This window comes from Emydura macquarii, unplaced genomic scaffold (genome assembly GCF_026122565.2).
Source record: "Emydura macquarii macquarii isolate MOO-44397 ecotype Brisbane River unplaced genomic scaffold, CSIRO-AGI_Emac_v2 contig_820, whole genome shotgun sequence".
Taxonomy (NCBI): domain Eukaryota; kingdom Metazoa; phylum Chordata; order Testudines; family Chelidae; genus Emydura; species Emydura macquarii.
Window position 1 is genome coordinate 1,001,016 of NW_027130957.1, and position 27,765 is coordinate 1,028,780.

At 50.9% G+C, this 27,765-nt stretch overlaps 1 long non-coding RNA gene across 1 annotated transcript; it reads left to right on the forward strand.

Annotated features, from left to right (window-relative positions):
* Nucleotides 1–7,679: 7,679 nt before the first annotated feature.
* LOC137149726 (uncharacterized) lies at nucleotides 7,680–26,974 on the forward strand. Its single transcript, XR_010918830.1, has 2 exons — nucleotides 7,680–7,891; nucleotides 26,806–26,974. It is a non-coding gene; the product is annotated as an uncharacterized lncRNA (long non-coding RNA).
* The last annotated feature ends 791 nt before the right edge of the window (nucleotides 26,975–27,765 follow it).

A 27,765-nucleotide genomic window follows, 5' to 3' on the forward strand; every position in this document is an offset into this window, starting at 1 on the left:
GTTCAGAGGGTGGCACCCATTTATATTAATGCCTGCAATTAAGATTCATTTTGAATGCTGTGGCAGGTCTGATCTCTGTAATTAAAGGTGGTAATTAGCCGACCTTTTACAGGACACTGCAGTTTCCCCCCTAACCACCCTGCCCCCCTTAATGCTGGTGTGGCACTGGTGTGTTAAATGCACTAATCTGAGAGCACAGGATGAGAAACGCCTCTCTCTGTGAGAATCACCTTTCCATTTATAGCTGTGTTTAGGTGATCCAGCGCACGGAGCTTTGCAGCCTGCCCGATGCCAAGCGCAAGACAAATGTCTCATTGATCTGCAGATACTAGGAAGGCAGTTTGTTCCCAGGAGGCCCGTGGCAGCAGGGATAGTACAGCGTTGTGCTGCCTGAGGATGTCACAGAAGTTGTCTGTCCCTTGACTGTGTTCCTGAGAGTGTAGGCAGCTTGCCTGATTAATGCTGACTACGCAAAGAACCTGATCCGATGAGACACGGTGCACCGCTCCATTTCAAAGAAGCAGACCAGAGTAGGATGTATGCACAGGATAACTTGCTCTACCACTGACTGGAACTAGCACATCTTGTATTCTGGCATCCTGCCATTGGCTGCTCACTGCTCATTACAGGTTAGGCTGAATTCCCACAAAGGGGATTTCATTTTATCCTGGCATTGGCCCTTGGGAACACTTGAGAAACTGAAGGGTTGGACTATGATACCTTCCCATTAATATCAGCTGTAGAGACAATGTACACCAGTGCATGCTCTCTGCTTGTAGACGACTGCCCTGTTTCCTTTACTCTGCTGGGGATATTGTTTGTTACAGCTCTTGCACCAGCTCCTCAAAGGTGTTTAGGCTCCTAACTTCCCGTTGATAGTCTGGGTGGGTTTTGTCTCCTTTCTCTGAAGCATCCGATGTAACTACGGCTGGAGGAGGGACACTGCATAGGGCGGGCCAGGGCTCTGAGGGGGTACGGAGCATATTCTCTCTCCTCTGCTTAGCTGGCCAGCTCTTGCTCAGGTGCTCAGGGCCGTAGGTCAGGAAGGAATATTCCCCCAGGTCACATTGAGAGTGACCTTGTGGGCTTTTTGCCTTCCTCTGCAGCATGAGTGCAGTCATTTGCTGGGATTATCCAGGTATACCTCACTTAATCAATTCCCTGCCATTGCAGGAGCCTCGGGCATTAGCTCCCTGTGTCCTTCCTATTCTCTGCTTATGGCCCATAATAGTCTAGTCTCCTATGGGCTATAATAGAATCATAGAACCATTATGTTAGAGGGGACTGCAAGGGTCATCTAGTCTAACCCCATCTGAGGGGCTCGTGATATACAGGCAGTCAGTCTAGATGAAGGGGGTAGTCCTTTCGGGCCTTAAATGCTATCTGGGCCCTTGTGCTTGAAGACCAGATACAATGCCTGAGATCTTCCTGTAGGAGGATCCTACGGGCTTGTGTTGCATGGGAACTAGGGTTAGAAACCCTAGGGGTTAAGGTTTTCCTCTGAGCTGAGCCACTGACTTGCTATGTGAAATGAGCGGACTGCATGAACTCAGCCAGCCTGGCACGCCCACAAAAAGTGGGAATGTTATTTCAAACAAACTTACAAAGTAAAAAACCCCTAAACCAATTTAGATCCTGTATGATGAAGGGCCATCCCTAGCGGGGTGCGGGGCCCAGGCCAAATCACATTGTCTTGTGTCAGCCTGAGCCTGGACTCGCTCCCAGCACCGGCAGACCAGGCCCCCATCTCCCCATGGGTCTGGCCCATGGTCGCCAGCCCCAAGCAACGCGGCAGCCCCCCAGCCCCACCTCTTCTGCCCGTCTCTCTCCTACGTGGGCCCTGCACCCTGGCCAGGAGCTGCTCCTGCCCCAAGGAGCATGGTGGCCACCCCCTCTCCTGACCCCACCCCTCTCCCATGTGGGCCCAGCCAGCAATCCCTTCCAGGCCAGCGCCCAGGGGCACGGCCCTCTCCTGCCCCCCTCTGTACGCCACTGGCGGGACCCCCCAAAGCGTGGGGCCTGGGGCGGTCACCCCAATTCGCCATACCCTAGGGATGGCTCTGCACACAGGTAACCAAACTACGCACAGATGGGCAAGTCTCACACTCAAGGTGCTACACCCTATCAGCCATTGTCTTGGTTTCTGGCCATGAGCGAGTCTCTTCGCTGTTCTATTCCTCAGCGTCCCCGTGTGGAAAATGAGGACAACAATGCTTGCAGAGCTGAGGGAAGCGCAGCACAGGGACTAGGTGTTCTGAGGGAGCCGTGGGTTTTGGAAGTAGGCGTGTTGATGGAGCTGTGCCAATGGGAAGTTTAAGGTGAGAAGGGAGACGTTAGCCACTGCAGGGGTAATGAGAGGGAGCGTGCATTTTCACCCCTCTCACGCTAATCTAGCCCAACTGAGCACGAAGCTGCTCCACTCTCAGAAAGGGACCGCTCTTGAACTGCACAGGACAAAGCTTGTGTTTTTCCAGCTGAGCTGTCCCCGTGGCCCAATCCTGGGAGGGTCCGTGTGCGCCTGACATCCATGGCTGTCAGTGGGATTCGGGTGCGTTCAGCACCCCCAAAGGATCCATCCCAAAGCCGAGCGTGCTCGTTGATCCTTGCCCTCTGCTGCCACCACTGCATATTTACTCTGCTTATCTTGGCAGTGTCAAAATGTGGTTTCGCTGAGAGCAGTGTCACCCTGCCTTCAAAGCGAAGGCAGCAAGTGGCAGCTGAGTGGTGTTTGTGTGGCCTACATTTTGCCTCCGAACATGAGGAGGAGTTGGATGGATTACATCCCTTCCCTCCTTCCCCTTCTCCTCCCCCCCGCAAAAGCTAGCAGGGTGGTGTGGCTGGAACATCTGATTGCTTTAAACATCCCTATACTAAGGTGCAATTATAGAGTTGCTTCTGCTTAAAGTCCCTGTTAAATGCACATGTCCACAGAATGAGTCATGTAACTACTGCTCTGGTAAAGAATGCTGAATAAATTCCTTCAAGACTGGACATAAGGTTAACATACTACTTATCAACCCCCTCCCCCTTCAAATATCAGTTGTGGAACAAGCTGAGCCCGTTCCTGCCCGCAACAGTAGTCAATGGCTCATACTGTAGCAATTCTGGTATAATAGCATGAAAATGGTAAATTGCAAAGTACAGGGAACCAAGGGTATCATTACACTTAGTAGAGGGGTTTTCTCATTGCTGCTGCATTATAGATCTTCTGCAGGCATCATCAGCTGCGTGAAAGGATAATTGTCTGCCTGAGTCCATTTTCGTCATTGAACCCTTAGGCAAGGGGTGCAACCCTGGAAAAAACAACCCCTAATTCTCCGAATGGCTTGACAGCCGTAAAACAAGAGAGTTGCGATATAATTTGCAGCACCGGATCTACGTTAACGTCTGAGATGCTTGAACTGGTGGTAGCTGGGGAAAGTCTTCCTTGAAGGTTGAGGGCCGATGTCACTGCATCTGTCTTGAGGGCTTTGTAAGGTACGTGATTGTTCTTTTTTGCAGAAGTTGGACTTTGAACCAGAAATACTCACCCTGGGCCAAACTGATACACCTTGGCACACACTGAGTAGCGCCTTACTTCACTAGTAATCCCAGCCAGACTACTTGTAGTGCCCAGTACTATTCAGCGTGAGAAAGGACATCACAGTCTGTCCCTTCATGTCATTTAGAGCCCAAACCTCAGTGGAGCCTCCTCCATTTACATCAATAGAAATTGAGGCATTCAACATCTGTCATGATCAAGCCTGTTATTACTATTATTTAGTTAATTAGTTGTATTATGGTAACACGTAGGGATCCGACCAGATCAAAGCTCCACTGTGCTAGGTGCTGCACAAACAGAGGGTGAAAGACAGTTCCTGTTATGAAGTTCCAAATAGACGAGCAGTGGGCGAAAAGAAGGATGATGATTGCTTCTGTTTTGCAGATGGGGCGACGAGGCCCTCGTTGTGGACAGTAGAAGTTACAGGCCGTTTGGTCTGGTAAGAACCTGTGCGTATGTGGGGCAGTGTGGAGGGTTGCATTTGTAAACTAGCTCAATAGGCTTTCCCCCAAACTAGACAAAAAACACTCCTGCCCTTTCACTTTTGGCGCCTGTATTGGGTGGAGAGAGCTGACTGCAGCCTCAGCCAACCATTCTGTTCAATTAGCCATCTCCTCCTCTGCCTCGTTCTGCCCCGCTGACTGCAGCTGGAGAAGCACTGGCTCTCTGAGGCCTCTGCGACCAGTCCAGCTTCCTAGGAGCCCATGCTGCAGGCACACACCCAGCTGCCGCGGTCCTGTCCAGCTCTGGTTCCAGAGCGCCATGGTGCAGACCAACCTTCCCAACAACAGCTCTGTGCTGACGGCTGAACATTGCTCCGCTCCCTGGTTTCCCATGCCATGCCCCAGAGACTGACAACAAAGTGGTCGCAGAGAGTCAGCTGCCAGGGGCAGGTCCTGTTATTAGTTCTTGAAGGCAGGAGAGGCCCTGGCGTCACTGGGGAGGGAATTGCTTTGGAGGGAGCCCCTCAACTGCTAAACCAGCCCGACAGATAGTCCAGAAAGTCTGAAGTCACAGAACTGGCTCGGTCTCATGAACCTAAGTGCACTTCAGTGTCCGGTCATGGTCACCCGAATGTACTATTGCCCTGTTGGAGGGAACGGTGCCTTTCTGGCAGAAACTCAAGGAAATTCCCACCTCCGGGGTATTGACCCCCTCAGAGGATCACAACCAGCTGGCTTTGCTCATGAGCAGAGCCACGCTAGCGTCCGGCACCCTCTCTGGCCTGCCTCCTGGCTCACTAGCCGAGTTCCTTGTTTGCACTTGAGGAAAAGAGCCAGCTGACCTGGCTCAGCATTTTCAGGTATAGTTGTCAATTGCTCGCTCTGCTCTGCCCATTTACCGAGTACTGAGGGGCTAAGGCATCCAAGGCCAGTTCAAGCGACACAAAAGCCGCTCTGCTCCAGCGTTAGTCTCTCAGCCAAGCGGGATTTCTGCTTCCCTTGGTCCACCGGGTAAGGAAAACCTTTAATCAGTTACAGGGGCCTGCTGCTACCTCTGCGTGGCTAACAAGGCCATCTACGTGCTCAGAAATAGGACCTGGGAGGAATGCTGGTTTCGGTGCAGAGCCAGCGGAGGAAGGGGAGATGTTTTGTAATGATTGACTCAGGCTTTGTTTTCAAATTCCTGAGCCTGATAAATAAATGAAGCAATGTATTCCTCTGCCACTTAATCAAGTTGTCCCCCAAGGGAAACTTTTTGAAGTTGAATGTTGGCTGTAGATGTAGGTCACTTCCAGCCCCAGATGGTCCATCTAAGCTAACAGCCTCGCTCCACAAAACAAATCTAGCGCCAGTGACCGACTGCAGAGCCGTTGCTATTCTGCACCCCCACACCCTCTCGGAACTTGGCAAGGACAGCGGGGAGCGAACATGGAGACTCTCCTGTTCCAAAGGCACAGGGCTTCGCTCTACTAAAGCTCCGCCATGCGTGGATGTGTAAGATCCTCAGGCCATTAGTAAGGGCAGGGGGTTGGCTCTGCGTCCTCGCGCTGATGTCTAGCGTGCTGTTAGCAGCAGTGATTATAGCAGTACCTAGGGGCCCCAGCTGAGATCACAGCCCCATTGTGCTGGGTGCAGCACACGCACCGAGTGAGAGACAGTCTCTGCCCCGAAGAGCTGACAATCTAAATAGACAAGGCAGACAAAGCATGGGAAGGGGAACAGGCATGGAGAGGTGAAGTGACCTGGCCAGGGTCACACAGCAGGTATGTGACCAAGCCAGGAAGGGAGCCCAGGTGTCTCGTCTCCCAGTCCAATGGCCAGTTCCATGGTCCACACTGCCTCCTAACCGTGTGATGGCTGGCTACTCTGTTGGGAGGGCTTTGGAGCAGGGAGTTGACTTCAGTCCATTCTAACAAGAGGGAACACTTGCAAAAGCAGGATCTGCATTCAAATTTCCAACCTCGCCTCCCACCTCCTGGCGTTGTGGGGTGCTGGGATCATAGGGTGAGCTGGGTCACTCTCCTCTCTACTTACAATACCAAAGGAGTGCAGCTCACTCCAGGTTTGTGTGGGCGAGAGGAATGCAGGCCCGTCCTATGTTAGCTGTCACTTGCACAAACCTTCGAAGGCTGGAATTACAAGCATTATCCTATAATGGAGGGAATCCACCCTCTAATTAGCCTGATAGGAGTCTGCTGTCTTTTCATCCTTTCTTCTTCAGTTGTGTTTCTCTCTTTGGAATCACAGGTCCCTTTTCCCTCCCCATTGCTGGAATTCCTTTCATGTTTGTTATGTCAGCAGATGCCGCTGAAATTGCTGCAGGGGGACAGATCGCAGGCATGGCAGCTTCTGAAATTAAGTCTAGCGCCTCCCATGAGGGAGCTGAAACTTTGCAGGGAGCTCTGTCCTTTGCCTGCATCACTGCGAGGCTTCTCCTGCCGTACCAGCCGCCCTTTGCCTATGTGTTAAACGCTGCAGAGAGGTGCCAGCCCAGGCTTCCCGTGCAGCCTTCTGCCAGCATGCCTTAGTCTGGATCTACGCCAGGAATAGTTCAGTCTCCTCAAGGAGGATTTCAGGGAGTCCGGAGAGGTCTGATCATTCAGATGGGGAAACCATTTCTGTATGGAGAGTGTTAACCACAGAATCAGAAGATGAATGTGATCCATCTACTTACTTAGGTAGATCCCCATCAGCATGATCTGTGAGCATCTCACAAATGTCAAAGGATTTATCTTTCCAGCTAGGGAAAGATTGTTATCCCCATTTTACAGATGGGGAAACTGAGGCACAGATTGATGGCGGCTGTGACAGAGCCAGGAATATAACTCTGACCCCTAGAGCATCAGGCCAACACTTTAACTGCAAGGCCAATCATCCTGTTTTCTCTAGGGGAACTGGAAGAGAAGGGAATGAAGTTAATTTCCTCTCTGATAAGCTGGTTAATTTTCCACAAGGGGCTCTTCAGTGGATGAGATGGTAAATTTTAAGCACAGGAAGCAGGTGGTGTCCCAGAGGGGTCTGGGTCTGGGTCTGGATTCTCTCCGTCTGATTTCCTAGCAAAGCCAAACGAGGGTCTGGCTCTCAAATACACAATGCACTCCAGCTCTGAAGATATCAGGGTTTCTTTCACCTAAAAGCTGGCACCATAAACAATTGGGAACGCAATCCCTTTCCCTACGAAACCCATCTCTCTCACTGCCTGCCACCCTGAACATCCCAACTGCTGGCTGGCCCTTTAAATCTGGGAAGGATCTTACCATTAGGCAGCTTCTCTGGATAGTCAGCCTTTGTCTTTGTTCAATTTCAACCTATCTGTTACTCCTATTTACCCCATGTACCATTCCCATTTATTCCCTTTTGTCCTTAGCATGTCTACGACTGAGCTAGCGCCAAAAGCCCTTAGTTCACACTTTGCATCTCCAATGTGCGGTGTGAACATCACTGGCTCGTTACCGCCATGTGACCTCCTCAGCTGTTTCCTTTACGGAGCTCCACATTTCACCCAAGTTGGGCCTCTCATGCATGCTGTGAGGGGGATGCTAGGACATGCTTTGAGCTTGGGGGATCAGAACTATCACTCTTTCCTGTAAATGGTTCATAGCTGGAGCCTCTGGTTTATTGAGAGGGGTCGTATCTGGTAACAAGATAAACCTGTCTCTGCTGGAAACCTCCAATTCTGGGTGCACTGATCTGCAAGCAAAGCTGTCTCAGGTGCCTGCCAGAGCCCACTTCCTCTGCCTGTCTGGCTTGCTGCAGGAGAAGCACTACCTGCTCACCAGCTTCCTGCTTGCTGGATATTTCTGTGGTGCAAAAGCAACTGCGACCGCATTTGTTGACGACCCTACAGTTGGAGGGGAGCTAGCATGCAAGAACTGCAGAGACCTGGAGAGATTAGAGCAACACGGAGGTGAGACTCGGTCTTAATCAACCCGCAGCCCTGCCCCAGGAGAGGAAATGTAACGAGGACAAGACCTGTCCTGGTGAAGTGGTTTTACTTCCTTGTCTTAACTGTGTTCCAACATCCTCATTCCATGGAGCGAAGCCCTCCAGCCACTGCAGGGAGCGGAGGGGAGGTGACCGAAGCAGGAATGTGGTTTTAAGGAGTGGGAGCACATTGTGAACCCCCCCCTCCCCCTGCAACCTGCCCAACGTATGCATACTTTAGCTGCCAATATCTCACCCTCTTCACTTTGTGCCCCTTGGCCTTGGCTGGACAACTGAGGTGTACGGGAGCTCTCAGCAGACATACAGCAGAGTAGCCATCTCCTAGCTTGCCCCTTCCCACCATGGTGTAGACAGGGAGGGAGAGCGTGCCTGCCCTAGGTCAATTCATAACTGGCAATAGGGTTCCACCGAGACTTCTGCCTGTTGGTGTAAATTAGAGCAGCCCCAAAATTGCTCTAACTTATGCCCATGAGCCAGATCTGCGCCGGGGGACTCAGGATGGGGTGATTTGCACCCTGGCTTCCCCCCTTGTGGCGAGCACAGGAGGGAATTTATTTAGAGAGGGACTGTAGCCCTGAACACACCTGGGAGCCGGCTTGTAGGCCTTGGTGTGTGCACATGTACATTGTAGGCTACGTGCATGTGCTGATGGCCTCCATCTTAGCCGACACACCAGAGACTGAACTGTGGATCCCCAGACCCAAAAGCATTATTAATGCTGCTGTAGCTTGAGCTGAAGCGCCAGGGCTTTGCAGCGGGGCTATAACAGACTCGTATCCTCGGCAGAGGGTGCACCTGGAATGGGCACTCACCAGTGGGTTGCATGTATTCTTATTAGCAAGCCCTGGTGGGACCCTTTCTGCAGCTGGGGTTAATGGACATCTTTCCCATTCTGTGCTGTATGAATCCAGCTCCGTGCTGGGAAGGGGCGGAGCGATTGCTGAGTGGAGGGGCAGCCAGCCACCTTGGCGCTTCTAGAAAGGAAGCGTGGAGATGGAAAAGAGAACGCAGGCGGAGAATCCCACGCCACTGGCAAGGTGTGTCGGGGGGTGCTGGTGCGAGGAAGTGGAGGAGGGGGAGGCTGGAGCTGACAGCAAAGCAGCAGACTGAACCCTGACCTACCTCCAGCACCAAGCAGACCAGTGCTGGCTGTGCCACACTGGGTTGGGGGCTTGCTGGAGCTGATGAGCTAAGCGGGGCTGGTGCTTGGGTGGAAGATTTTGAGGGAGGCCTTTGCTGCTACAGGAATTGCAACCGATGGCTCAGTAGGTCACACGCCAGCCTCGCCAGCAGTGCTGCGCTAACGCTAGAGGATGTCCAGAGGGGTCTGCTGCCAGAGGAGGCAGCCACCTGCGACCTGCTGACCACTCTTAGCGCTCAAGATCATAAGCTCGTGGCAGCAAAGGGCATCTTTGAATGTCTCTGTACGGCATCTAGCAGAGTGGGTGTGCTGAGGTAATATCCATATTAAATAATCACAGCAATTGAAAAGGGATATGGCAGAGACTGGAAGAGCAGAGAGGTTAGCCTCACTGTCTTAACAAACCTCTGACTTGAATAATTATATTCTACTTCCCTATATCGGAGTCATGGAATCATAGAAGATGAGGGTTGGCAGAGACCTCAGGAGGTATCTAGTCCAACCCCCTGCTCGAAGCAGGACCAGCCCCAACTAACCCATCCCATATATTGCCCCTCTGATGTTCGTTGGACCTAGTATGGTCCTCCATTTTTTGTCCTAAACTCTTGTGCAGTGTTGCTATGTTCCAAACGAGAAGTGGCTGCGCTCTGATGTTGGTCAAACTGATTCTTGTGGATAATAGCTAGCCGTGTTTGTGAAAGTATCTTGAGCTCCATTTGGACGAATGCATGCAAGAGCCATATCTGGGTCTCCCAATGTTTCACGGTATGTCGTTGATCAAGAAGATATTCAGCCTCTGGAGCATTAAGGAATGGCCTGTGGATTCTGGCTTGACAAATTCAGACCATGGAGTGTCTCAAGGTCTAAAGCAGTTTCCAGTTCCTACTCCAGAGTTAGCCTGATTTCAAAGTCCATTCCTGGTGAACCAGCGCAAAGAGATCTGATGGCTACTACCGCGTGTGTCTGTCGTAAAGGGAGTGTTTGGCGATTTGACAGCAGGAATCGCCCGCGAGGGAGTCCTCATCTTGCCAGTGTAATTAAGAGCTCAGTCTAATCAGAGATCAGTCTGTGGAAAGACAAGCTGTGGGGTGGTGGCATGGGGGTTGGGCATCTGGAAATGACAAAGCCACAAGTCAAAGCAATGAAAGTGATAAGGAAAAGCAGATCTTAAATATACTATTTGTTATGTTAAATGTTGCCCACGCCCCACTTGCCCAACCACTCTGCTCATCTCCCGAGCTCTGTGTTAAGCAAATTCTTGTTCCACTTTTACCTGTGAACAGACTGGGGTGGAACGCTAACCAGGGGGCTACACCTCTCATCAGGCCCTTCTCCGCAGCACATCCCCTTCCTCCTGGCCAGCTAAGGGGAACGCTCCTGAACCAGGAAGTGGCTGGGCTTTAGTTGCAGGTGGCGGCCGCATGGCGGGCAAGGACTGGAGCTGCAGGGAAGCTAAAGCAGCCGCATGGCAGTGGGGAGCTGGAGAGAAGCTGAGTTCAGAGCAGGCTCCCCAGGAACCATACGCGGAGCCAGGCAGAGAACAGGCTGTGCCTGACGGACCGTATAGCTGGGTGCAGGTCTGCATGGAGCTATAAAGGAAATTAAGAGGTTGTGGCAAATCTGTGGTCAAATGTAATAGCAACAGTGGGGGTAGAACTCATCTCTTCTGCTCCTAAAGAACAGGTTCTCCTGCTGGAGCTAAAAGAGAACATCCATTACCTGCTATCAGCATAGGGCTGATGATACACCGCTGAGATGTTTGGGTTCCTCCTACCAATAGGTTCTGGTACACATGAACGCTGCCCACTTCATTCAAAATACTTATCCATGGTGATGCTTGCTCACATGCCTGGGGTTGAACTGATCTGCAGATGTAAGACTGAAAAGGAATTTTCCCCCCAGCAATATTAGCTGGGACCTTGTGGGATTCACCTTTCTCAGGAGCACGGGGGAAGATCATCTGGTAGGGTCAGATGGGTGTTTGTGACATTAACTTCCTGCCTTTCCAGCAGGCAAATGAGGGAGTTCCTATCTCTTGGATAGGGGCAACTGAGGGCATCTGGGGCAAGCATGTTCCTGTGTGGGGCAGAGGTAGGGAATATAATGATTCTGAAGTTTGGGGATTATGGACACAGCTCCCTCCCGGGGTCGGGTAGAGAGGTCTCAAGGGATGTATAAACCGTGTGTCGTATCTAAGGAAGAGCACCTAATTCTGCAATAAGCAGTTAAAAACAAACTTAGGGTGGATAATAGAAAGTTGTTTACTTTGTCCTAATAATCTGCCAAATCCCTGCGTGTTGCTGTTATAAAACATTTGTTAACTAAGCAAGAGTTCACGACTGGGTATATGCCGGTCTGTGTGCCCATCCCCAGCTGTGTCTCAGCACAAGGCGTGTGCAGTGGGCTATCTCTGTGTGAGGCATGTGTGTCCCTCCCCCTGCCCCCCAGTGTAAATTGCCATGCTTAGCAAGGGGTGAGTTGGTAGCAATTGTTACTGTGAAAGGTCATGAGCCAAGTCCACCTAGTCGGAAAATAAAACACAGCTGAGGGCTTTGTACTTGGCTGGATAGGTCCATTTGTATCCATGTTAACAAACAGAGTGTGTGTGTGTGTGTGTGTGTGTGGTGTGTGTGTGTGTGAGCTGCTTTGTCCTCAGGATTAGCACTAGTTGGATCTCCTGTCGGTGCTGGCAGAGTCAGGGATTAAACCAAGAACTAGCCCTTCTGTCTTCCAAACAAGGGCTCTTCCAACCAGGTGTGGGGGGCAACAGATGGTGAAGCTTCCACGGCTACTGCCTGTTCTGAGAATAAATAGGCCATCAGCCCCGGGACTCTCGGCCTGACGCCTTTCGCCAGCACTAAATTGACAGTAAGGCATTTAAAAAGAAAAGGAAAACAATGACATGGCTGCCTCAACTCTGCCCAACCTCCAAGGTACTGTTGTGCATGGAGGCTGAGATTTTCCCGAGTGACTAGTTATTTTGGGTGCCCAGCTGAAGAGTTCTGATTTTCAGTCAGCGCCTAGCATCCGCCCGCCGACTATCAGGCTCCTCTAATCCATGGGTTTTACAACAGGCCAGTGCACTAAATGCCCCAGTAGCAGCTACGTGGGTGAAACCAGATGATCACTATACCCTCAAATGAACTCACACAGGGACATGATAAAAGACAAGACCACCACATCACCTGCTGGTGAACGGTTTTCACACAGTGACCACTGTTTAGCTGACCTATTGGTCCTCATCCTCAAAGGAAACCTTCGCAGCGCTTTCAAAGGATGAGCCTGGGAGCTTAAATCGATAACTTTGCTAGACACTAAAAATCATGGACTAAAAAGTAGAGACAGTGGATTTATGGCTTACTACAACAATCTATAACCCCTCCCCTTTCCTTTCCTTCCTATTTCTGGAGGGGTGTTAATGGACCATTTCACCTTGAATGTTCCCTTGAAACATGTGTTAACTACATATGCTAAACGATCTGTTCCACCTTGTATTTAGCTGTGAGACTCCAAGTAAGTTTCCCGGATCTGAAGAAGAGCTCTGTGTGTTGCTCCAAAGCTTGCCTCTCTCACCAACAGAAGTTGGTCCAATAAAAGCTATTCCCTCGCCTGCCTTGTCTCTCTAGGCTCCTCTAAGGCATATCAAGTTGGGCAACCAAAATCACTAGCTGCTTTTGAAAACCTCGGCTGTGTATGTAAGTGCTGACCTGGGTAACTGCTGGGTTGGGTGGCATTCCAAATGGAAAGAAACCATGATAATCATATGTTTTGCAGGGATGGATGCACATTTTTTGAACTGTGTGTCTGGGAATAGTGTTTGAAGGCCTTAGCAGAGGAAAGATGACCCAGGGGCTGGGGAGCTGTTTGGGCACTTAGGAGACCTGGGTTCTGTTTGCTGCTTTGCTACCACTTCCCTGTGAGACCCTGGGCAAGTCCCCAAGTCTCTGTGTGCCTCAGTTTCCCCCCTTTACACTTTGGGGATAGGAGCACTGCCCTGTCTTAACGGGGCGTGGGAGGATAAATGCCCTAAAGATTGGGAGATGCTCTGATGCTGTGGCAATGGGAGCTGTATAAGTATTTTAGATCGCTAAGGAAGGCTAACCTTTTTAAAAATAGAGGGAGGGGAAAATGACCCCAAGGAAACACTGAGGCTATGTCTATGCTACCACTTTTGTTGGTATAATTTATGTCGCCAAGGGGTGTGAAAAAACACCCTCCTGAGAGACAGAAGCACCGGAATGGACAGAGCTTTTCCGGCTGACAGAGCTACCACCGCTCCTTGGTGCTTTAATTCTGTCGATGGGAGAGCTCTCTTCTGTCTGCACAGAGCAGCTACATGAGAGATCTGACAGCAGCACTGTTGCATCCGTACAGCTGCGCCGCTGTAAGCTCTCTCTAGTGTAGATATGGCCTTAAACTTGAAGTTTAACTGACCCCCAATCTGCCTTTGGCTGTTCTGGATATTACTGGAAGAGGTGTGTCTCCTCTCTTCAATAATAGGGTGCCGGGTGATGGTGGCTGGTTTTTATATACTTGTTGTGCAAAGCCATAGCCTCCCATTAAGTTATATTTACTGGCTGCATGACTGATTTGAATGTTTTCCTGTCCTACATGAAGCGCAGTCAGCCACTTCTGGTGCAGTAGCTGGTCAGCACTTAATACATTCACCTTGCCCGGTCCTGTCCTTCTGGTATTTCAGGATTACTGCAGCCTGTCTGATCTGGCTGTTGTATCCGCATGCAGGTTCTGTTGTGCTACAAGCAATTACAGCAACTTATCATTATTTATGTACATAACACGGAGGTCACCAGGAAAGCCAAGGGTAGGGAGATGGCAGCATTTAAAGTAGCAATAGTCTACAGTGCAATCATAAGGCTAAATTAATGTGTTTTTAAAGCACTTAAGCCATAAAATGTGCAAACATTGTGCCCATGGAAGCTCTGATTCAGGTAGCCTAGCATGAATACAAAGCCATGCAGCCTATTTTAAGTGCTTAATTGATGTTGTTGCACGTAAAGCTGCTGTATTACTGCTTGTTTTTCATTGGCTAGGCGTGGAGGAGGGCAATAATACAGCTGTTTGCTCTCCCAGCTGGAGCTAGGGGGATTTCATACTGAAGGGAGACCAATAGGGTAGAAGCTAGAGATGGAAAAGGCCAACAAAGTCCCTTTCAGTCCATCCCCCATCAGTGCAAGACTTTTGTCTATGGTGCTTTGTCCTGTCCAATTTAAATTGCCCAAGCAGTGGCGCTTCCACCCCTCCCCTAAGGAGGCTGTTTTACAATTGAAATGATTGGGCTCTTAGGAAAGTCTTAATTGGGCACGTGTGCGAAGGGGGGTATAGGCTATAATAATGTTCCTAAAAAAAGGGCTGTTCCATCCCCTGTCTAAGTGGGTATAGGCTTATTTTGGGAAATTACCTGTATTAAACAGATGGGGTGGCATCCCTGCTGTTCTGACCCGTGGTCTGGAAAAGCCATAGCCACGCAGTAGGGGTGGAATCAGGCCACCCCAGTTCCTTCTTGTGATTTGCACAAAGACCGCTCCACAGGGACCTGCAGACAAAGGGCACACTGGGGTGTTGTCTGCATGGTTTTGTAACACGGGCAACGCACAACACATACAGCAGGGAGTGGACGACCCAGCGAGCTGTGCGAGGGCTGGCCTCGGTGGTATGCGAGTGCTAATGCTGCTTTTTCAGCGTACCTGCGTGTCAGAGTGGAGCGGCGGGTTATGCCTGTAACTGAGCACCTGTGCCATAGAAAGTGCCCTAAATATCTTTGGAATCTGTATCAGGCATTTGCTGCCCCCTGCGCGAGGCCCATCGCCTTGGCACACCCTGCCCGGAGAAGGTGTGAGTTCAGACCTCCAAGGGTTGCCTAGAGAGACCTCCCACGATTAGCTGCAGGCAGCACCAGCGAGAATTGGTCCTCTGGCACCTAGGAGGGCCAGGAGCAGAGAGACGCCTGTCAGAGCCCGGCAGGTCACATGAACAGGGATGGCTGCTTGGGGCCAGTTGTGGGTGAAGCTAGGATGGGCAAGGAAGGCTGACTCTGCCCTAACCCAAGGAACCTGGCCCAGTCATGGCCTAACCTTGGTCTTGGACCTCTCTGAAGGAACTGTTTATATTATGGACCTTAACACCCAGGTGGTTGTTTGGAGTTGAGGTTTAATTTGTTTCCTGTTAACCGCAGAAGGGGTCTGGGTGGAGAACTGTCCTGGTGGGTGGGTGAGGCCACGGAGGCAACAGACCACTGTGGACCCAGGACACAAGGGGGTGCTAGAGAGGAAGACTCCCTGCAAAGCTGCATCCTGACATGAGAGGGCGCCCTGGTGGCGAGTGCAATGAACATTATTTAGCATTCATGAATCGTGATTGTCGCCCTCACTCTGTTAACTCATCTGAAACAGAGATCCAAGGAGACTAATTCAGCCTGAAATAAATTAAGAGTCTGAGTTTGCTTTTGGTCTCACTAGTGATGTCAACAGTTGTGATTTTATCACAACTCTCGCACTATTTGGTGTTTCCTTAAAAGCTCTACCTTCTGGAGTCCTGTGATTACAAGAAAACCTCACCTGTCTTCTTCTGTTTTAAAGTAAGTTTCTGGTAGAGCTGGTTGGGAATTTTTCAGCAGAACTGTTTGTCATCGAAAAATGCTGAGTAACTGAAATGGAAAGTCCTGTGGGAAAAAGTTGGTTTCAGTAAATTTCTTGACTCAAAAAAGTTTTGGAAAAAAAGACTTTTTAAATTGTCAAAACATCCCATTCTGACATTTTCGGAAAGAAAAAAAAATCATTTTTCTGGTTCAAAATGACTTTTCTATTTCTAAATATAAGCTAATTAAAGTAAAAAGATTATTTAAAACATGGTTGAAATCTAAATGAAATATTTTGATCAACCAGAACCACTTCTGAAATTAAAAAAAAAAAAAGTTTGCAAAAAATTTTGAGATTTTTGGGGGCATTTTTGTCCCAATTTAGGATAGGAATATTTTTCAAAATTTTGGAAATTTTAGCAGGACGAGAAAACAGTTTCCTTACAGCTCTAGTTTCTAGCCCTTCTGGTTGTCGAGAAGCTTGAAAATGTAACCCCAAAACCAGAAGGCAAATATAAAGAAATTCAATTTTTTTTAAAGTCTCATTTTGTTAAAGCCAATCCCATGATTTTTTGGGATTGATTGATGATTGATGATATTTTTAATCTTTCGGACTGACAATACTGAGATACTGACAAGATGAATTGTGCTGTAATTTGCGAACCCATTCACTATTACCAATCACAAGGATTCAAAAATCCTGAGCTGAGCCATGGAAAGTCATGAGATTGACTTAAAGATCATGAAACTTAAAAAACTTTTAGGTTCTTTGTATTTATCTTCTGGCTTTTGAGCTGTTAGGGTCGTATTTTCAGGCTTTTCTCTATAAGAGCTGAAGCTTCAAGAAAAACCACAAAGTATTACAATAAAATGATGAGAAGTGTTGCCAGCTCTGGTTTGCCTCGTCTACTCCTTACTGGATAAGAATTTTGCAGTGTAAAAGAAAATCCCTGCTTAAGAAGCTGATCCATAACCCATTAAAGTTAATGGGAATCTTTCCGTTTTGTGAACTTATGTGAACTGGTCTTGCAGGCAGATAGCAGGCTAAGGGCTTTGCTCTCTCTGCATTTGTTTAATGTCAATCTGATTGGGAAAGGGGCGTTCCAATGCTCTCCACCTCCCCGGCCCCCCTTTGTTTCCATATTTACTGTTCTAACCTGTGGTTCTAGGAGCAAACTGAAATGCCCAGAGCTTCTGCTCAGCCTATCACTATGGTGTGATTTTATTTCTTTTCATTCAAACCAGAGGGTCACTCAGATAAAGATTATTCAATATTGACATTCGGAGGGTTTTTTTTAAATTATTATTAATGCTGTGTACACCGAAGGGGATTCATTGTTCAATAGCGGGCCAGAAGTTAATTGCATGGCAAACAGCTGCTCCGTGGTACAAAGTGGTAATAAACAGGCTGTAAATTTAAGCCCTACATGACGAGGAGATGAAGGGTATTAAGTCTCAGCCTGTATGTGGAACTGTTGTTCTGTGAGGTAGGTGATCTTAGCAGGTCTGTAGGGGGCGCTCTTCCCACTGAGTCAGAACTGCACCAGGGCTCCAACATGGGGCTGGCCTGCTGGACTTGGTGTTTGGTGACTCATTTGGCCGTGAATAAAAGCTCCCATGCAAGGAGCAGGGGTGTTAGCCCTAGTGTCCCGGTCACAGTCCATGTGGACAAGCAGGGTGACACCGTAGGCCCCATGGGAGGTTTGCCATTGACTTAAACAGAGCTAGCATTTCACCCTCAGAGCCTGTCTCCGTAAAAGCCCCCTGTAGCTGCAGCTGCAAAAGCTGTCTTCACTTCATGCATAACTGCAATGTAATAAGCTATGCAAACGGCATCCCTTCTCCCCAGAGGTGGCTGCATTGAGCCCTGGATGTAAATCAATCTAAGTTTGTAAAGCACCCTTGGATCCTTGGGTATGAAAGACTCTGGAGGTTCACTGTTGTTGTTTCTTAATTAATCCGAATCACCAACTTTAGATCACACTTCCCTAGCGCCTGGAGTCTTGGAGGTGCATCTTTGGTTGTTCGCGCCGTTGTTTGAGCGCAGGCCGGCTGTGAAGTTCAGGTTCGGACCCAACATTCTCCAAAGATGTAGGGGTGTTTTGATTATGGAGGGAAGACAGTTAATTTGGGCCCCTCTTTGTTAGTAATATTGTTGGCTCTGAGGTCTGCTATCTTGGATATGAGTGTTATATGCCACGGAATGGGAACGGAGCTTGCTTCCTGGATAATTTCATGCCAAAGTCTTGTGCCTTAAGTTTTTATGTCATTAATGAAATGGCTGGTGACCTCTTTGAGGATCCCACTCATGGTGCTGGGTAACTAATGCTTGTTTTCTAAACAATTGGCTTCTCCATCACTTGAAATCAAGAGTGGATGTCTTCCTAAAGAGATGCTCTAGTTCAAACAGGAGATATTGGGCTTATCCAGGAATCACTGGGTAAGACTTATGGCGTGGGTAGGCAGGAGGTCAGACTAGATAATCATAATGGCCCCCTCTGACCTTAAAATCTGTGCCCAGAGAGACTGCAGCTTATAAATCGATGCCCTCCTTTCTTGACAGGACATATAGGCAGTGCGTTTTTATGTACTTTGAAGCCAGCACAGCTGCCATTAAATTCTTTCTCATTGGCTCATAGACTGGCCTCACTAGGGGTGGTGGGCCCCAGGGAGATCTGCAGAGGGTCGGTGTGTTGTACTGAAGCTGCAACACTTCACGCCGTGGCCCCGGTCCCAGGTGCAAGCTGGCACCTCCAGGGCACGTGATTTTTTTTCGTGGCAAAATGGGATGCTGGTGTAACCCGTTTAAAGGTCTTCTTCTATGCCCGAACCGCAGAGGAGATGAATGTGTTACACCATGAGCTAGGGAGCCTTGCCTCTTTCACTCCAGTTGTAGCAGCTCACACTGTTAGTGTTGGCGGGCCCCGGTTCAATTCCTGAGGTGTTGGCCACAGCAGCGGCTATCGCTGGGGTGAATTGAAAGAGGCACGTTGGGGTATGTGCAGGACTGAGTAGGAGGCAGAGCAGTAGGTGCCATGCAGTGGGTAGATCAATTCTGCCACCTGCTTGGGTGGGCTGGGCTGCAAGCACTCAAGCGTAGGAAGAATGAGTCCACCTTGAGAGGGACGGGGGAGCACTGGGAGGAAGTGTCTGCCTTTGGGGGTGAGATTGGAGTAGTCAGGGCTGTGCCGTCCCCATTTACCCTTTATACACTCCCCCGGGATAATTATGGGGCCACAGTTATGCCAGTGACCCCACTCCAGGGTGCGTTGTCTTCTTCCAGCAGCTCCCTGGGGAGCCCCCTACCAGCATCACAGCTTCACACCAGGACCTTTACTCCCAGGTGCCAGACACCCGGGTCCTCGGGGTGGCCCGGTTCTCTCAGACAGACCCTGAGCAATGTTTGTGGCTGGCGTGTTGAAAGCTGTGAGAGGCGAGGGCTATTGTTTAAGATAGTGGATTGTTTAATATTCCAGGACAGGGTTTATCGACGCAGCCGGAAAAACAACTATTCCCCCCAATCTGCCTCTGTTTTCTGATACCGCGAAGTGACCAGCGTGCCTGGATCGGGGGCAGAAAGGCTCCCTCTGGAAAAATGCTGTTTGCTTTTCCTATTGGGAGATAAAGACAAAATTCAGATGCCAAATGAAACTAGAGCTGCAGGATTAACCCTCCAGTGACTCCCCTGCCCTGTTGGCATTGCTTAACTTTCCATGGAAATCAGTGGCACTGAGCAATACGCTTTGCCCTTGCGCGGCACCCTGCCTCGGAAGATCTGGCCGCATTTTACAAACCTTCACGAATGGAGCCCCACACCCACTCATGGAGTAGGGCAGGATGGATCTCGTTGCCTCTCAGGTGGGGAAATTGAGGCACAGAGCTGTGGCATGACTTGCCCAAGTTCTCACAGGAAGCAAGAGGCTGGAGCCAAGTTTGGAGCCCAGATGTCCTCACTTCCAGCCTTATGCTTTCCTCTACAAATCCACCCCAGGGAAGCACCTGCTTCATGGAGTGGCACACTGGTTGCCATTCTAGCTGGAGGTCCCTGATGTGTCTGTGGCAGGTGAGCGAATAACCTTGGTGAGAGTGAACACTTGGGACGTGTTCCAGGTTACTTTCTGCAAGGAGGGGGCAGCAGCTGTTATCTACTGATCTCTCTCCCTGCTCTGGTGATAGGGAGAACTGCAATCTGGATCCACTGCGTACCAAGTAGTGGTACAGGGGCTCTCCCCTGTACTCCTTATGCAGGACACCCACCCGAGGTTAGCACCCCGGGCCAAAATAGTAACTAGGTGTGTGAGGAGGCATGCCTTGTTAGAGGTCATGCTGCTGATTTCTGTGCTGAAGGAGGGTTTCATAACCTCTCGCTTCGCTGCTGCTGTCTAGGAGGGTAACATGGTCTAGGTATGCTGGGTCCTGCATCAGAGCCGGGGGCTGGACGAGATGACCTCTTGGGGTCCCTTCCAGCCCTACATTTCTACGATGCTGATGCAGGTATCACAATGCGTCTGTCTCAGGCATTGAAACAGGCATTGCCTGTCCCGACCTTCAGACCCACTCCTAGGAATTCTTCCAGCCTGCCTGGCCTCTCCACTCATTCTCCTGCCATCCTATCTCTCCTGGTGTGGGTGTTGTGTCCATACGGCACCTGGACTGGCAAGCTGCTTGCATCCAGGACCAAGTCTCTTGCTGTTTGCCATGGGCAGTTGACTGCACTGCAGAAGTGATGGTCAGCAATAAAGGATATTTCACTCCATCACCACCAATACCTTGGTTGGGATTTTTCAAAGGCGCCTAAGGGAATTAGTTGCCTAAGTTCTATTGAAACCCCGTGGTGGCTGGGCACGTAACTCCCTTAGGAAGATAGACACTGTCACGTCAGCCACTGCTTCCACTCTGTGCTGTTAGGTGAATTTCCCATTCAAGAGGTGTCAGTGCAAAGAATGGCACTTCCATTCACCCCGAGATGTTGGGATGGGTCTGTTCTGGGCTCAGGTGAGACGCAAGTGACATATTTTTCCCCTCCCTTGACTCAGGGAGATGGGAATCTGCTTCACAGCTTCTTTTCCTGCATTTGGAACCACCCACTTAATGAAGTATGGGGAGGCAGTATGGTCTAGTAGTTAAAGCTTGGTAGTCAGGGCTCTTTGGTTTAATTCTTGACTCTGTCATTGACTCACTGAGTGACCTTGGGCAAGCCACTCCACCCCTCTGTGCTCCAGCGTTTTCATTTCTACAACAGGGGATAATACTACTCGCTTGCCTTCCAAGGGCATTGAGGGGTAGGGTATTAATGTCTGGAAAGTGCTTTGAGATCCCCAGCTGAGCAGTGGTATAGATTTCTGAACAGCAACTCTACACAGCGGCTTGAGAGAGGAAATGAACCGTGAGTTAACCATCTGAATGGCAGGGGTCATGTAGGTGGGCAGCACATGGTTGTCTGAGTTGGTATTTGGCCAAGCCGATGCACCTGCACCTGGGGAAGAATGCCAAGGCATCCTTAATGGCACAAAGGCCACGGGGCCAGCCCCCCCGATGGGAATGATTCAGCTCAAACTCAGAGGGGAAGGAGGCCGCCTATGCTGCTCTCAGATACTGACTCGGAAGGCAGTACCATCTTTCTGCAGCATGCGGGTACCCTTTGCCAATCTCACCCACATCGGATCAATGCTGCTTAGGTTGAGATCGGAGCGGATTAACCTTTAAGCAGAATAGCATGTTGTGCTCTTAGCCAGGGCCGCAGGCCAAACCAGACCTCCCCTCCCAGCAAACCCCCACACAATGGGGAGTGGATAGTGAAGGATCTTTATGCAGGAGCGGAGGCCTGGTCTCCTTTTACTCTGGATGTTTTAAGTGTCATATAAAGTTCAGCTCTGACTCACCAAACACTTGTTGAAAATGTTCAGCAGCGAAGAAGCTCCTGTCCAGGGCCTGAGCCTGTCCAGCTGCTCCAAGTCTGTGCCTTGGCTTTTTAAAGACAAAGGACAGCGATTTTTGTCCCTGTGTTCCAGATGACAAAAGCAAAATTCACTTCAAGTCCAAGAAGGTATTTTAAAAAGCCTTAGAATTTTTCCACATCTCCGTTGATATGAGCTGTGTGATCCCAAGGGAAACTGGGAATCAACTCTTTTAATTATAATTCCAGTAGGAAACCCTGCCTGGTGAGATATGTCGAGATAGAAAGATAAGAACAGCCATAATGGGTCAACCCAATCGTCGATCTAGCCCAGTGCCCTGTTTTCCAACAGTGGCTGGTGCCAGATGCTTCAGAGGGAGTGAACAGAACAGGGCAATTTATCGAGTGATCCATCCCTGTTGTCCAGTCCCAGCTTCTAGCCGTCAGATCAGCCATGCACTCAGAGACTCGTGGATCTTTAAGCCAGACGAACGGAGAACTTACCTAAAAAGAGTGATAGGACGTTCCTGCTGCCCCCTGTGCCTCTGCCTGCTTCTCTGGGCTCCCTTGAGTTGGTGTGTGTTGCCAAGTTCATGGGCTGGCCGTCTTGTGTTTGATTATTTCCATCTTTAATTTTTGTTTATATGCTGCTTTTTAAATGAATAATTATTAGTGAATTAGTCATGGCTTGCACTGGATCAAGTGACTGGCAAATACTTGCTATCGCTCTTGGTTCTTAGCCCACAGCTGAGTGGCCACCCGTTCCATTGCAGTGTTTCCACTTAGTAACCTAGTAGCTTGTTAACTTTCCAAAACCGCTGTTTTATATGTAGTGATCGTGGCAGCGGGAGTCCTGCTCTGTGTTTGGCAAGAGGTGCAGTCCCTCTCCAAGACACAGACGTGTGTGTAGCAGGGAGGATGGGCTTCTGATAAGGCTCTGAACCAGGCTTCAGGAAATCGGGGTTTGATCCCTAGACTCCCCTGAGTAATGTTAGATAAATTGCTTAATCTTGTTTGCTTTAGTTTCCCCATTTCCACAAGGGGTTCTCCCTCCCAGGGGGGCTGTGATCCCAAGGGAAACGGGGAATCAACTCTTTTAATTATAATTCCAGTAGGAAACCCTGCCTGGTGAGGACAAATACGTTAACGATTGTGAGGCACTAGGAGAAAGGGTCCAGAAAAGTGCCTAGCATGAAGACAATAATCCTTCCTTTCTCCCACCCACTACATGTCTCATCTATTTAAATTGCAAGCTCTTCAGGGCAGGAACTGTTTCTCTGTGTGCGTGTGTGTGTGTGTGTGTGTATGTGCGTGTGTGTGTGTGCGTGCCTCTAGGCACCACCATAACACACGTAACAATGAGTGTGTTAATTTCACTCCTTCGTGGCAGATCATTTAGCAGGTGGGGAAAGTGAGGCACAGAAGTGACTAGCCCAGGTCACACAGGGAGCATGAGGTAGTTGCAGGAGCAGAGCCCTGAGTCCCAGCTCTTTGCTAGCGAGAAGCCAAAGGTCTCCTCTGCAATAGAATGGCTCCGGTTAGGAAAATACAGAGGCTGATTTTTCTCCCCGTTTGGTGTACTTCAAGCATACCTCCATCAGTGGAGTGACAGTGGTGTGTGTACACATGGGGAGAATTAGGCCTGCAGCTTTCACAGGGGCATGTTGGAAAGCAGTCTTGAATGATGAATAGAAGATGTGCCTCTCAAACAACCAATGTGGCAATGAAAGGCCATTGTTGTGCAGACAGCATAAATCATTATTGTTGCTGCACCCGGGTGGCATTTAGCAGAGGCCGTTGAGGGACACAGTGGTACAATGCACATGAGGCCGATACTGAGGGGGCCGATAATTCTCTATCCTTCAAACCTCCTCAGCCCAGAATTTTCCATTTTCCCCTCTTGTGACCAAGCCCTTCCAGCGAGTATTTTTCTTGGCCTGGTTGAGGACACCAGGCCAGGAATGTTTCCCCATCGTAGAGTGAAAGTGGAGGCTGGAATTGTTGAAATAGCATCAGGCTGAGTAACAGTTCTAACTTTATTCTCTGAAACAAAGCCCAGTGTCCCAGACGCTGAGGTCTGTTCCAGCTCCCAGCTGGCAGTGGGTCCTGGGGCCAGAGCTGGGGAACACACTGGGATGGGAAGAAAACACGGTCTGTTAACAGTACAGGTCTCCCCCTGAAATTCTCATCTTGAAACCAACCAGCAAACTCTGATTACACTGGGAGCCCCTCACCACACTTCCACACACACCAGCACCAGGGGGAATTAAGTGTATGTTTCGAGGAGTGGGCAGGGCAGAAAACACTGTCTGTTAACCACAGGGATTTCCCTCTGAGACCTTAGCATGCAATTTCCCTGCCACTGCTTATTCTTAAGGATGCTTCCCAGTGCAGCTCTCCGCAATACCTCTTTCCTCTGCTTTCTGAGCTCTCGGGGCCAGTTGCTGAAATCCCTCTGTTGCAATGCCCTCATGTACTGCCATGCAACCCCAGGGAAGTCTATGGGATTGCATGTGTCACTCAGGGCGGAATATGTCCCAGAGTACATACTGTGGGGCCTTATGAATTACAACCCAGTGTCACTGAGGGGGAGAGCAGCGTTGGCAGTATGTTTTTAGCAGGAGTTTCTGGCAGAGTGCGACGAGGAGTGCCCTAGGAAAGCCTGCCAGGGCTCTGGGACTGGAGAGAACATTATTGCAGGGGCCACCCTTCCGGCCTCTGCTGGGAATGCAGGGAAGGATGTTATTGAGGTGCTGCCTGGTGACTGGGGACCAGTGCTGAGCGTCCAGGGAGGACTTCCAGAGCTGGCAGATCCAGCCTTGTCCAGGGGGGCTGGAACACTTGGTAAAGTGGGGGTGCTGAGAGCCACTGAATCACACTGTAGACCCTGGATATGACGAAAACCACTTCAAGCCAGGGGGTACGACCGCACACCTCGCCCCTGGAGTTCAAGCACCTATGGCCCTGTCTTGCCTGCCTAACTGTTAGCAGCAGGGAGAAGAAAATACCCACAGGGACTTGGAGCAGAGGAGCTTGGTGGGAAAATAGCCCTTTCCTTTGGGAGGGGGCGAGCCCCCCTCACGTGCTAGATGGACACCTCCCAGGTCTTTAACCATTTGTCATTTCTGTCTCTCTCTCTCTCTTCCCAGCCTGGGGAAGTGGTTTGAGTAGCTGATAAGGTCTTTGTGTGTGTAGAACTGAACTCTGTCTGCAGTGTAAATGGAGCGCCAGGACTGGGGGGGGCACTCAAGCATTCCTGGAATACAGGACATTCTGGTACTTGCAGGGAACAGCGTGGGCCCACCCCTGCCCGTGTGACCCCCACCCTTGCTGGCATGACCTTGGACATTCGGGATGTATGCGGCCAGACCACACGGGGGGGGGGGGAGGAGGTTGCCATTTTTAAGAGCGTGCCACCCCGCCCCGCCCCTGCCAGCGTGACTTTGCCCTTATAGCTTGCGCGAGGCCATGCCAGCGGGGGCAGAGCAGCGCGCTCTTCAAAAGGAGATTCTCCCCCCTCCCCCCGGTGCCGTCTGAGACTGGACAACACCACGTCCTGTTTTGTCTGCGTGCCGGACAGAGGACAAGCCCTGGAAAAGCAGGACTGGCCTGTTCAATACTAGCCGAGCGCCCCTGCCGACTGCAAATAAAGGTCTGGTTGCAGTAAGCGTGGGGCGCGTCCCTGTCTAGCTTTCGTCTAGCTGGCCGGGGTAAACGACAGCAGCGTAGGTGTGATGGCACGGGCTAGCCACCAGAGTACAAGTCTGCAGCTAGGAGAGAGCCTCCCAGGCCAGGTAGCCCAACTCACGCTAGCATGCGAAAAATAGCCATGCGGACGTTGTGACGTGGGCTGCAACTCGGACTCTCCAGCCCCCCGACTCCATCGGCTGGAAAGCCTGAGCCGCAGCGTCCACGATGCAGTCTGTAGTGCCTTCGCCCAAGCCCTGCAGGTAGAGTCTGTCTGCCTAGGCCGGAAGGCAGGTGCAGTGTACTGCACCCCCCAGGTGTAGGCACGCCGCTTGCTAGCCCATTAAAGCTAGCACAGGGATGCCGCCCCTTGCCACAGTCCCCCCTTCACTGGCGGGGCAGACGCACTCTGTGCGTAAGAGAGAGCCCACGGGAAGTGCTGAGCGGTGAGACCCAAAATCACAAGAGAGGAGAGTCTAATGCCAGCTCCCAGGGAAGGTCTGTTCTCTGCATCACCTCGGCCTCTAGCTGGCTGCTCTCCACCCAGGGGCTGGTTTTTGGGAAGACCCGGCGAGCGCTGGGAGTTGGTGCTGGTCAGGGGAGAGGTAAATGGGGTGTGCTGTGGGGCTGGCACTTCAGACCGCGGTGTCCCGGCAGCTCTCCCAACAGCTTCATGTAGATGTTCAGCATGTATCTAATGGACCGCTAGCTGCCTCCTCTTCCTCAGGTGGGCCAGGGGTTCAGGGGAGGGTCCCAGGAGTGCTCCGTGTGTGTGCTCAGGCTGTCACAGCTTTAAGACCAGCTTTGGGGGGAAGGGAGGGAGGAATGGGATTCTGGGGGTGAGGGAGGGCTCGGGGAGCGGGAGAACGCGGCTCTGGGGGGAAGAGGAGAACAGGACTCTAGCTTCTTGTCGTGTGCTAGAGGGAAGAAATCTAGCCTGTGTTTAAGGAAACTGTCTCCTGCCCAGTATGGGGCTGAGGAAGCTGTGGGATGGAGCAAGGGGGCAGCCCCAGTGTGTGACGGAGGAAACAGCCCCCTCTCAGGTGGGAGCTGAGGGGAGGATGGGCTGAGGGGTGCAGAGGGCAGAGAACAGCCCCTTCCAGGACTGTGGGGGTGAGGTACCTGGCAACTACCCCGGGCCCTGTCACCCCAGAGGCCGACAGCCGCAGTGCTCTTTGGGGGTACCCTGCTAGAGAGGCAGAAGAGGGGTGCCGCCGTGAGAGGAAGCCAGCCAGGCAGGGGGCCCAGTGGAGCAGCTGCAGGTGCGTGTTGGCTGGCAGGGGGTGGGCTCTCGGGGTGGGGAGGAGGAATCTGGCTCAGCGGAGAGCAGTGCCCCTCTGAGAGCACTGCAGACCTCTGGGGGCATCGGGCTACGTGGGTGCCCACGACTGTAGGGTCTTTGGGAGCCGGCTGGCTGGCTTGCAAGCCTACATGGGCTGGAGGGAGCTCTGGGGTTTAGAGGTAGTGAGGCAGTCCCTCCCCTCTCCCCTGGCACAAGACAGAGCCCATCCCGCCGCTAATGAGGAACAGCGCTGCCACATCTTGTTTTCCTGACAGGAGACCAAGTGTTGAGTTTGAACGGGATCCATCCTCGGTGCCTGGCCCGCGGGCGGCGTTCCTGCTCGGAGACTCCATTAACTGCAGGTCTCGGGCTAAGCGAGCACTTTCCAAGGCAAACATCTGAGCAGAGCCCCAAGGGGTGTGTGAACAGGAAGGGGAGGTTCGGTTCCCTTGGCTCACGTGGGATGAGCCTCCTAACAAAGAAGCACTAGCGGGGTGGGAGGTTGGAGATGGGGAGAAGCCCAAGCGCCTGTTCCCCAGGGGGCTGCAGCATGGAGTCCACCCATCAGCCAAGACCAGAATCTCCCCAGCCTCCCTGAGGTCCTGTTCTCACGCGGCTTGTCTCTACGGGGGATTTTTGGACCTACTCCCCTAGTACAGAAGCGCTGCAGTGGTGCAAACCACTTTGGTGGTTTGTCCTGGCACAAATAGCCCCATTGCAGACAGGCCCTTTGGCTGGACGGATTGCCATACATTTTCTGTTAGTGGGTTGGATCTTACTCTCCCTTGCTAGGGTAATTGCCTGGTTACAGCTAGCCAGGTCCTCCTCCACCTCCACCCCTCTCCAAAATTAATAAATCAATAAATAGGGCAGCGGCCTTTTTCCTTGGAAGAAACCTGTTAGCACAAACTGAATTCAAAGGTCCCATTTTAACTGAATTGTAAACTTTTGCTGTAAGTTGAACACCAAAGAATGCATGACTCAGACTGGTCCTGGTCCATGGAGTGGTGTATGGCGGGGGAGACTGTCAACTGAGCCTGGAAAATCCTGCTGGGCCCGGGCCCAGCTACATTTAATCAGAAACACTGCAACCATGAAAAGGCAAAGCGACTCAGAGTCATTATGGTATTGTCACAAATCCATGGCGACCTAGAACTTCTCTGTTGCCACTGCACTGCCCACTCTGAACTTCGTGGCAGCAGCAGGGCGAGAACTCAGATCCTCCAGGCCTCTGT